Source organism: Leopardus geoffroyi, chromosome E2 (genome assembly GCF_018350155.1).
Source record: "Leopardus geoffroyi isolate Oge1 chromosome E2, O.geoffroyi_Oge1_pat1.0, whole genome shotgun sequence".
Classification (NCBI taxonomy): Eukaryota; Metazoa; Chordata; class Mammalia; order Carnivora; family Felidae; genus Leopardus; species Leopardus geoffroyi.
The window spans coordinates 1283250-1294024 of NC_059335.1; the positions used below are offsets into that span (position 1 = coordinate 1283250).

Here is a 10775-nt window from a genome sequence, read left to right on the forward strand (position 1 = left end):
ATGTACATTCTTAGCTGTAAAGTAATCGACATTATCGTATTCTTCTTCATACACATGTAACCTCAAGCATTAGCGTCACTTTTGTGAGTGTCAGTGCATCTGGTCAAGAAGAAGAGGAAAAGAGTGGACGGGTTCATAACAGACAGAAGAGGGATGTGGGGCTGCCCTGAAGAAACTGCGCAGGGTGAAGCTTTGCCTCTAGATCCCACGGAAAACGTCTCTCCCACCTGTATATTGTGATTGTGTCCTATCCAGTGCAGAACAGCGTTTAATCCGTAGAATACTTCTTTCCCCATATTCCAAGATATTCAATTCCTTTCAGGAATCTGCCGTGTGTCTCAAATGGAGAGCGACTAATTTCACACTGGGAGCACGAGTGCAAAGGGGGCCATCTGAAACCCAATATTAAGGGGGTATCTGAATCTCAAGAGGAAGGGAGCACCTGAACTTCATGATCTCATCGCCTTGCTGGGAAATGACGATCATTTCTGCTATTACTGAAGGGAAAGTTCTGCAAGTGTAATTCAGATTATCTCAGAAAGACAGTAGTGAAATAGAAATTACAGAGTTTTAATAATGTTTATGTAGTTCTTAAAAGTTAGTGACAGGAACCATCAGTGAAGGTTGCAAAAATTTCAGACTTTAATGAAATTTAGCAACTCATTGAAGTCTGAGAAGAGCTAGAATCCATTGAGCGTGTGTTTGTGCTGGAACCTTGGTCACTCAAAAGATATCGTCTCCAAAAGGTGATTCTTTTTCATTCATGAGCACATTGAGCGATACCGGCTTGGAGACTTAAAGAGGTCATTGAGAGTAGCTAGAAGAATAAACTAAATTGCTTCTCAGCCTTATGGCTAAGATCAAGTGTAGTATCTGTTCTAATCAGTTTAATATCTGATACGTCCTCTATCGGAGGACAACATATTAAATGAATTTTTGGAGCACGGAGATGGAATAGGAGCTTGCCCCGCCCACTTCACACATTGACCTGGTTAAAAAAAAAAAAAGAATAAACATAAACAGAATTTCAGGGGTCATGTTTACTCACTGCTCTAACAAATGTGTACTGAACACACAAATAAACCACTTAGAACTGTGTGTATTTCTTACAAGAATTATGGCACTTAGTAAGCAATGCCAAAAATAGAATCTAAAAATAATTAGAGAGTATGTAAAAATGTACAATCTGTGTGAGATGAAAGACACAAAAAATTTTTAAATAAAAAAGGTGAATTGAGTCTATAAAAGTTCTGTGAATATTGGTGAATTCTAGACAAACATGCCATTTAAGAACTGCAGTCATTCATGGACAAATCAAGTCCTATCTCATTTCCTTGATCAAAGTACTTACTGTAGAGACAGAATTAGGGACTAAGCTAGGGGTATCTTTCTTTCAGGGACAGTAAGAGGAAAATGCCCACCACACAGTTTTTCTGGCTGGGATTTAAGCAGGTAGAACAGACTAAGTTATCACTGATCAAAGGCTGAGAGGGATGAAAACTTTAGAAATCCCAATAAATTCACCAGATCCAAAGCAAGTCCCTAGTTCGGAATATATCAAAGCACTTTTACATCTGGCTATATGTCAGGGTCACACATAGACCAAACCCCATCTGCAATTCCTGGTCCTTCTTGCTCTCCAACTCTTGCAACCTTCATATCACTTCTTATTTAACATGACTTCTATTTCTCTAAATAGGAGATGGAAGTTAATTTAACCTTCTTTGCTTTGGCCACAGATATTTACTACAAATGTAATGTCACAGGCCCAATAAAGAGAATCCTGCACCCAGAAATAAAACAGAAAGAAGGTGGAGGTTTTCAGTTTCATGCTTATCACTCACTGTTTTTAGAGAAATGCTATTACAGACACCCAAACAGAGCATGGTCCATAAGATAAAACCATCAAACAAGAACAACACACACACACACACACACACACACACACACACACACACACACACAATCCGCTAACATTTTTAAACTTTATATTTTCCTGATGCTCCAACATCCCCACACCAGGTGAACACCAGGTGACCAAATGCACCAGAGTGGCCTGCGCCACAAGTTCCCCTTCTTGCTTTCCCTGTCTCTGACTCCTGTCTGTCTCTCTTCGTTCTGTGTCTCAGTCTCTGTCTCCTTTCTGCTCCCCTCCCATCTGGCCTCTGCCACTGCACCTGGCCTCCCTCTTCTAGGACCTGTGAGTATAATAAAATTCTTTAATTTCGTACCTCCCCAAGAGTAATTTCTGCTGCCGTGTGGGAGTGAGCCTTGAAGACCCCACAAGGGGGGGTTACTCCTCCACTTGGCCCACAAGGAGGGGATGATCGGAACTCGGAGAAGTCCCCAAGAGATGCCCTTGCCCACGCACTTACTGCTTGGCTCCCCCCACCCCCATCCCCCCGGGAAGATCCCCCAGTTGGCTTTCGGGGCTGCTCTGCTGCCCTGTTGCCCCTGCCTTCCGCATGCAGCCAAGTCGCCCTGTCCCTGTCCCCACAATGCACCGGGATGTGGACGCCCAGCCACCCGGCTTGCGAAGCGATACTTCTCAGCGCGCCTCTGGTGACGGCGATGTCAGGAGGTCCCCGGCCACTGAGCCACGCACCTCCCCAGAGCGCTGCAGGGCGGGGGACCCGTACGCCCAGCTCGGTGCCTGCAGCAGCCCTCGGGGACAGGTGGCCCGTCCCTGGACAGCCCTCCCCAGCCCCTCCGAAAGGGTCCAGACTACCCCTACCCGACCCCGCATCCCTCCCAAGGTCGCTCGTGGCCCCCAACACCTCTGAGGCTGCTGGGGACGCCCTGCTGGAGGGGGAGCCACTCAGAACCAAGGGAACATGGTCAGGTGGACAGCCATCGAGGGGGGAATCAATTAGCCACCCACAGAGAAGAGCCATTCTAAAGGTTTTGCCAAGAGGAGAAGCAGGAAGAGAAAAGGAAAAAGAGAAAAAGAAAAAGAAAAAAGGCAGAAAGGGCAGATTATCCTGCGGTTGGGGCCTTCCCAGGGAAGGCTGCTGCCCAGAGAGACTGGGGCCCTTTCTCCTCCCTCTTCCCCTCTCAGCTTATCAACCAGAGACAGGAGCAGAGTAAAAAACCAAAAGGGGGGTGGGTGGGGGGTGGGGGTGCTGGTGTGTGTGCCACTTTAGGGACTATGAGCCCAAGATGGAGGGGAAAATAGAACTTTACAAACCCTAGGCACTAAGCAAATGCCAGGTGTGGCAAACTTAATGCTAGCTCTAGACTACTAACTGCTTTAAAAACAGACCCCTAGATACAGGTGAAGAAAGAGAAAAGGCGATCAAACAAATTGTGTGTGTTGGTGTGCATACGCATAACAAGTTCCGTAATCTGATCCAATAGGATCCAAAATTTATACACTGAAGAATTTCTATAACAAAAAAAGATCAAAGTGGCACTAACTGGCTTTCCTGCCTGTGCAATCTAGTTCTACAAAATGAACATGTGCTGAAATGCACCAACAGACAAAATGTTATGCACTTAATCAATCCTGGGGCTCAAAGCGTTGTTTCAACAGAGGACCCCGTTCAATTTATCTATGCACCCCCCCCTATAACCTAAAGTAAGTGACTAAATGGAAAACTTTTTTTTTTTTTTTTTTAATTTTTTTTTTCAACGTTTATTTATTTTTGGGACAGAAAGAGACAGAGCATGAACGGGGGAGGGGCAGAGAGAGAGGGAGACACAGAATCGGAAACAGGCTCCAGGCTCTGAGCCATCAACCCAGATCCTGACGCGGGGCTCGAACTCACAGACCGCGAGATCGTGACCTGGCTGAAGTCGGACGCTTAACCGACTGCGCCACCCAGGCGCCCCTAAATGGAAAACTTTTTAATGGTTATGCCTCACTTTAACTGTAGTCTTTCCCATAGTTATAGTAGCTGTTGCCCTAAAATATTCATATTAGGCAGAGATGCTCTACATAATAAATAATGAAATTAAAGAAGTTTTGACACTTGCACATTGGTTTGATAAATGAGACCCCATGAACACCCAGCTAAAATAGTTAATATGGCCCAGTATAAGTTAAACCAGGACCTTCAATATTAAAACGTATCACGTGAGGGGCACCTGGGTGGTTCAGTCGGTTAGGCGGCGGACTTTGGCTCAGGTCATGATCTCATGGTTTGTGAGTTCGAGCCCCGCTTTGGGATCTGTGCTGACAGCTCAGAGCCTGGAGCTTGCTTCAGATGCTGTGTCTCCCTCTCTCTCTGCCCCTGCCCTGCTGGCACTCTGTCTCTCTCTCTCAAAAATAAACAAAAAATTTTAAAAACGTTATTATATGAAACCCAATTAACAAAGGGGTGATCATCTGTTTTTCCAGCCCAGTTTTGCCTGTTTTTAAATCTTGGGGGTGGTGAGACAACGCCTGGTGGATGTCTACAACCTTCTTGCTGTGGTCCCATCCATCAAGACCCCATATCTGACACCCAGGATTATGAAAAGTACTGATTCTACTCAATCAATAACTGGCAAATATTTTGCACTTATAGATTGGCTAACATGTTCTGTTCAGCTCAGCCTATTTTAACAGGCCCCCAAATGCAGTTTGCTTCTATTTCCAAAGGGACACAATAAATCTTTGCTAGTCCATCCCTGGGCTATCCCAACAGCTTTGCCATCACACACAATTTGCACACAGTTCTTGACGACATCCACCTCCCTCCAAAAGCATGGTTGTGACATTATATTGATGACATCCTCTTTCAAGGAGATTCATTTGATGCACATATTTAGTCTGACATTTAGGGGCACGTGGGTGGCCAGGGGGTTGAGCTTCTGACTTTTGATCTCGGCTCAGGTCATGATCTCACAGTTCATGGGATCGAACCCCACGTGGGGCGGCGCTGACAGTGTGGAGCCTGCTTGGGATTCTCTCTATTCCTCTCTCCTCTGCCCCTCCCCACTCCCTCTCATGCTCCCTCTCAAAATAAATAAATCAACTTAAAAAAAAAGTTTAAAAAAAGTCCAACATTTAGTCCTTGGGGTTTGGTGGCAACATAGTCCTCATTTACAAATTTTACTTATAAATTAAACTCAACAGCCACTTCTGCTGGTGTCCTCAGAAACTCCTTCACTAAGAGGCTTTGGCAACCTCTTCTCCTGCCTCCTGGTGTGTCTGGACCAGTATGACAGCCATTAGCTGCCCCAGTGCCTCTGATGCAAAAAACTACCCCTCTCAGCCTTGGTATGTGCATCATTAAAACAACAAATAACTAGCCACACACCAAGCTTTGCTGGAAGGGGAGACTCTCAGCAGAGAGCCTGTGGCCCTCCACCTCCAGCTTCCCATTATGCTGTGGGGCATGGAAACAGCACCCCAAAGGCATCGCACAGCTACCGAGGCCTCCCTAAGACAGGATGGAACCAAACCGAGGCCCTATGGCATATTCCATCTGTTGGAGGAGGTGACCTCTGCTGCCCTCAGTCCCTTTCCGGATGCCAGGGTGAAGGTGGTTAACCCTCCCCCAGACCCCTTGGCTACACGGGGAACCCCTTGGGATTAACTGAATGAACAGATGTAGGAGTAAATGACATCGCTAACCATCATAGGTGATGAGCCCAATGGAGTGTTGCTGCTTTCCATCCCTTAGCTAGGATGTCCCTGATGAGGGTGGGACCCAAGAAACAGCACATCTGGCCAGATATCAGGTAGTTATCTCAGTACCAGCGGCCCTGGCCTGCAATGGCCCCTCTTCATATTTATTATAAATGATTGGGCTATTACCTAAAAAATGTTCCCTTCAAGGTAAATAACTCTGGCTATCTCCTGACTCACAGATGCCCAAAATAGAAGTCAAAGTCACACATGCCTCTATATATCCTAAGGCCACAATACAAGGCATTGCCAGAATACTTTATTCCATCCACAGTTAAAACCATCACTGTACTACTTGTAAGCAAGACATACATTTTCACTTCTCAAAATACGTAATGCTGGCTTCTTGTAACAGACAGTCAATAGAACTTCCATGTCCCTAATAGTTCCCAGATAACTGGCTTAACTGAGAGCCAGAGTGGTCTCCTCAGACAACTCTTCTTCAAATTCCAGTCCAACCCAATATTAGGTTTACACCCCTAATATTCTCTGTCTTGCTCTGGTCCTTAACCTATTTATCCATAAGCATTGAAGGCCAGATGGAGGACCCATACTTTCCTGGGACAAATTAACCACAGAAGATCCCACAGGCCAGGCAGATTCCCATTAGAAATGGGACCCATTTGAACCTAAAAGTCCACTACAAAACCTTGTCAGGTACAGATGGGCATCACTGGTTAACCATGGATCCTCTTACTCTGCTTTGGGTGCTTTCATTTGTTTACAATCCATTCTTGTGACATCGGTCTTATCATTACTGGTCTACTTTTCATTAATTCACAAGCCAGAGGCCCAAGACCACAAAACAAGCCATTGCTTCAGCTCAATGTGGCAAATGCTGGGACCCACATCTACTGAGTGGGTACCCACTGGGAAATGATACCCCCATCCCACATCACTCTGACCCCAAATCTCATCACTTGAGATGACACTGTCTCAGATGACATGGGCCAAAACTAAGGCCTCTCTATTGGAAATGACTTCACCCCTGCATCAAAGATGGCTACACCCAGGCACTAAAACCTCCAGCAACACCTAGAAATTGCATCTCCTAGAGCACAAACTAGACACAAGACATTTATTGCTTTCCTTTCTTTGATATTAGGGATGCTATTATCTTCTGAGCTTGCTATCCACTTGGCCCTTGGTCCTGGTATATTCTTTGCTCTCTACTAAAGTGTACATGCCTATGCTCCTGTGCCCAATGGGAAATTTGGTAGAGATTACTACTACATACGCAATTTCCTAAAATTAAGAGAAATTATTGCTTCCCCTAGGAGGTACCTGCCTCATATCATTCAAACAAGTCCCCCACTCTTTGATGTATTTCCTACCATACTCCTTCAGTTTTCTACCATAATCTACAACCATGACCACACAACCATTCCTTCCCTTTGGTTAAGCACAACAACACATTCTCATGGGTACATTATACTCTAATAATGGCAACTGTGGGTTCTGTTAAGCCCCAAACCCCAGGCACAGCACTTTGTTTTAAAAGATTATTTTATTTATTTATTTATTTATTTATTTATTTATTTATTTATTTATGTACTGACACCCCCCCCCCAATATATTTTCCCTAATGAAACCATACACCAGTGTGCAATGGTTACACTGAGGATTTCCACAGTTCTTCATCCACTGGTTCCAAACCTTCCTCAGATGCCTCATAGGACTTTTCCTTGTTGTCACCCTTATCAATAAATTTGTCTATGTGGCTAAGTCAAGCAATATCACTGACTCTTAATATCTCCACAACCCAGATGACAAGCGGTACCCATCCTAGTTAGTATTGTTAATGATGTTGAGGCATCACAAAATAGATTGTGTTGTAAACTGATAAAACTTCAAATTTTTCTGATGCCTCATCATCCCTACAAATAGACTATGAGCACCCCACTGGATGACCAGTTGTACATACAGTGTGATCACTGGTCACTGCCACACGTCCCTCCTCTTGCCCTCCCTTGACTGTGACCTAGGGACATTCAATCACATCAATAAAGTCCCTTCATGCCTTTTGCTTCTGTATCCCCCCATTTCCTTCAGTAAAGACACTTGCCTAGCGGTCCTCACTCTCTTTCTGGGCTCCCCACATACTTGCTTGAGCCCTAACCCTGGGCACACTTCCAATATGGCTCCTTGAGTGGGGTATGGGGTCTCCCTTGTCTAGGATATGTGAATATAACAAACCCTTTATTGCATATGCCTCCGTGAGTGTAATTTCTGCATCCCTGTTTGAGCGATTCTTAAAGTTCCCACAAGGGAACTCATTCCCCCATTTACAACATGCACACGCACAATGAATCATTCACCTGTCCTGAGATAATAGGTGTATACTCAGAAGTTATGAGCTGAGCACGTTCTTACATGTCTTACATGTAAGAAGATGAAAACACTGAGTTCAATGTATTTACTTAGGAAGAAGACTCCAGATGCAGCAAAGAAGACAAGACAGGGGTTAATATCAGGCACCCCTGGGACAGGAAGGTGAGAAAGATTGAACATTTCAGGAACCCTCAGAAGATATGCCTCTTATCCATAATTATCAGGGCTCATATTATAACCTCAGGAGAAGCAAGATAATTAAATTTCCGCATGGTATTTATTAGGTTTTCTTTTTTAATTCCAGTATAATTAACATACAGTATTATATTAGTTTCAGGTATATTAGGTTTTCTAATAAATATTCTTCTATTTCTGTGTTTTGCCAAAAAAGAAAATCTATTTACCAAATTACATCATTTCCTTGGGAGGGACAGTGGCCATCACGGTCATAGGGCACATACGGAAAGGGGGCATTTTACCCTCACGGTAAAGGTTCGGGCCTCCAGGAGGTCAGCCCCTTGTTGGGAAGTGACTCGTGTCATCCGTAACTGCACTGACCTTGCCTGTACAGGGACTTGAGGTTGTCTCCGAAGAAAGTTTGTGAAGTGTTTCAATTGCTATACCCTGTTAATCAGTACTAATTTGTCCAGAGAGAGTGGAGGCGGGAGCAGCGAGGGCAAGCATAACCACAAGGCCTGAAAGGGCCAGAAGGAGACGACAGGGGAGGTGAGGGCAGTGAGGTCTGGGCAGGGGGGATGGACGCTGAGAACAAGGTAGGGCTGCGTTTGCAGCCAACTTGAGGGTCGCATCTCCCAACTACGGTTACCTTTTGTTTCCGGGAACCACATACAGTGACAGGTTTGAAGAGGAGAAGAACGAGGGGGAGAGGAGAAGGAATTGCCAGTGTTCCAAACGAGCCAGGAGGAAGTGGAGAAACCTTCAGGCACGGTTCACTCAACTCTGTGAAGCACCTAACAGGTCGCCCATTCTTCTGTGTGTGTGAGAAAGACCACAGAAGGAAACCAGAAACCGGCCCCGACCAGCTAGAGAGTAGCGCGGGGGTGGGGACAGGACGAGCTATTCAGCAGGGTGGTAAGGGGAGGCCTCGAAAAGAGAGGAGGGGGTGCTCCGGTGGGCAGCTGAGGAGGTGTGATCAAAGCAGAGGCACCGGGCGCCAGTGTGTTGGGCGGAACCGGCAGCCCGTGCCCACGGGACCGGGAGCGCGGAGGGAGCCGGTCGGGGAAGCGGTCACAGGGCGACACGGGGCCAGGTCCCGCGAGGCTCTCCAGGCCTCTGCAAGCATTTTGCCTTTTCTCAGAAAAACTGAGAAACGCTGCCGGGTTTTAACCAAAAGACTGACATGCTCTGACTCATACGTTGACTAGTAATGTCGACTGAGGAGTTGAGAGAGTTGGCCCTTTTGTTTTTCTCTCTGCACTTCTCGTGCACTTGAATTAGTTGTATGGGCGGGGTCGAAGGAGAGGAAGAGATTTTTAGGTCTTTTCCTTCAGTAACCCAGAATGGTTTCCTGCACCCTGTCATTCCATTCTCTCTCTCATTGCAGGCCGCCTACTGCCAATAGGCTTCTACCTACAACTCCTGTGGCAGTAGTGTTAGCACAGCCGGCGAACGTTTATGGTCACTTCCCAGCCTTCTAGTATCTTCTACAGCCACTCTAGTATTTTTGATGCCTTAGGCTCTTTTCTTGAAATCAATCCCATATTCTCTCATTTTTCCTTTTTCCCCTTATCAACAACTCATTTTCTGGTTCTTTTGTAAGTTATTTCTGTTATTCACATCATGAATAAGGATGCTTCTCTGAGGTCCAAAGAATGGTTAATATTAATGATAAATTTGGAACAAACTTTATCATGGAAGGACACAGTCCAGTCAGACTCTCTCCTCGGTCCGCAGCATCTCCTGACCTAGATCTCACTATTCATTGCCCCCCCTCTGGGGACAGATTGTCAGTCTCCACAGATCACAGGAAAGTTTCTCTCACTAATGTCTTTCCCTTCTCGGGAGGGCATTAACCACTATGAATTGTCCCTGTTAATTGACAGAACAGACAAAAAGCTTTCCAGAGTCATTCTCAACTTCCCAGACAGGCACTGCCGTCACTGCACCAGGTGATTGGATAACGTGAAGTGAGATCAGAGAATTTCAAATTATGCCTCAGGGATTTACTGATTCCCCACCACCCATCCTCTGATTGTTGTGACTGTCACCACAGACCACAGGTCCAGCCTCCTTTAAAAAAAAAAAAAAAAAAAAGGCAACACTGTGGATGACTCTCTGTATACCAGTCTGAGACGGAGGCTCAGAAGAAAAGGTCTCTGTATTGGAGTATCAACGTGTAACGTCTGCAAAGTAACTCTGCTTATCAGGGTAGGTACTGGTATTGACACACGCTTCCACACATAGAGATAGGACATTTTCTGAGGCATGAACCACACTTCTGAACACAGCGGCAGCTAAGAAATCCTACGTCCATCTCTGACTCCTCCTCTTTCAGTTGGTGTGATCATCAGTGTCACTGGTTGGCAAGGAAGGCATCTAGTTACTAGATGGTAATTCTGTAGTTAGAATTTCAGTCTCCGCTTTAAGGATCAGCAGGAGTCATACTATTGTTACCTCCATGTGTGTGATGAGGGATACGACACTTGGTAAGTTCTCTGATCACAGGCACCCGCTATGTACTTGAGTGACAGTCATCAAAATGTAGACATTACTGCTCTTTGTTTGAACCCTGGAATACATTTACGATAAAGCTTCTCCCCCCCACTCCCCCTGCAGTTTCACTAAGAGAAGACTTAAGTCACTTGGGTCT

At 45.5% G+C, this 10775-nt stretch overlaps 1 protein-coding gene and 1 non-coding gene across 3 annotated transcripts in view; one reads left to right on the top strand and one right to left on the bottom strand.

Moving 5' to 3' along the window:
• Positions 1-10775, bottom strand: part of LOC123577872 (zinc finger protein 304-like) — a 573883-nt gene that overhangs the window by 175415 nt on the left and 387693 nt on the right. The window lies entirely within an intron of this gene.
• LOC123579500 lies at positions 835-1020 on the top strand. Its single transcript, XR_006702804.1, has one exon. It is a non-coding gene; the product is annotated as a U2 spliceosomal RNA (small nuclear RNA).